Raw genomic sequence first — 331 nt, 5'->3', positions numbered from 1 at the left:
ATATTTAGCTCAGGCAGTGTTGCTCAGTGGTTGAGCATCCACCTATGAACCAGGAGGTCCTGGATCAGTTCCTGGTCAGGGCACATGCCTGGTTTTCATGCTCGATCCCCAGTAGGGTGCATGTAGGAGACAGCCTATTAATGATTCTCTCTCATCATTGATGTTTCTATCTCTGTCTCTCTCCCTTCTCTCAAAAAATCAATAAAAATATATTTAAAATTAGTGACGGAAATTTTCTTTTATATCGTCTAGGCAGATAAGGAGTGGGATAGTCATAGTGTTGCCTGCTCATTTCTACCTGAAATTTTTATCCTGCCCAACATCTGAGAGC

General features: G+C 42.0%; 1 protein-coding gene across 1 annotated transcript in view; it reads right to left on the bottom strand.

Moving 5' to 3' along the window:
• The window catches only part of LOC102757298 (cytochrome P450 2C21-like), a 14,216-nt gene that overhangs the window by 4,305 nt on the left and 9,580 nt on the right, over positions 1 to 331 (bottom strand). The window lies entirely within an intron of this gene.

Source organism: Myotis davidii, unplaced genomic scaffold, assembly GCF_000327345.1.
Source record: "Myotis davidii unplaced genomic scaffold, ASM32734v1 scaffold332, whole genome shotgun sequence".
NCBI lineage: Eukaryota > Metazoa > Chordata > Mammalia > Chiroptera > Vespertilionidae > Myotis > Myotis davidii.
This window is presented reverse-complemented; position numbering and strand designations above follow the sequence as displayed.